The following is a 282-nucleotide window of genomic DNA, read 5'->3' as shown; positions in this document are numbered from 1 at the left end:
AAAAAAAAATCCCATATAGTGTAATATTTAACTTAAAAGTACACTTGAACAATTTATTATTAATGTAATGCAAACATTGCGATGTAATGTGAATAAGTAATGCTATATGGTCTGTGGTTCTGCTTGCAATTACGCGTTGTTTTATTGCTATTGTAATCAATTATAGGGGAGGCCGGGGCTAGTTGTCACAGCGGTTGTAGACCTATATGGAATAACCAGACTAGAAAATAGGCTAAGCATATATTCAGGTAAATGTCTGCTATATAATGTTGCCACTGTTTT

This window comes from Sinocyclocheilus grahami, unplaced genomic scaffold (assembly GCF_001515645.1).
Source record: "Sinocyclocheilus grahami isolate Dianchi unplaced genomic scaffold, SAMN03320097.WGS_v1.1 scaffold134.1, whole genome shotgun sequence".
Taxonomy (NCBI): Eukaryota; Metazoa; Chordata; class Actinopteri; order Cypriniformes; family Cyprinidae; genus Sinocyclocheilus; species Sinocyclocheilus grahami.
The sequence above is the reverse complement of the archived record's forward strand: the minus strand, read 5'-3'. Positions refer to the sequence as shown.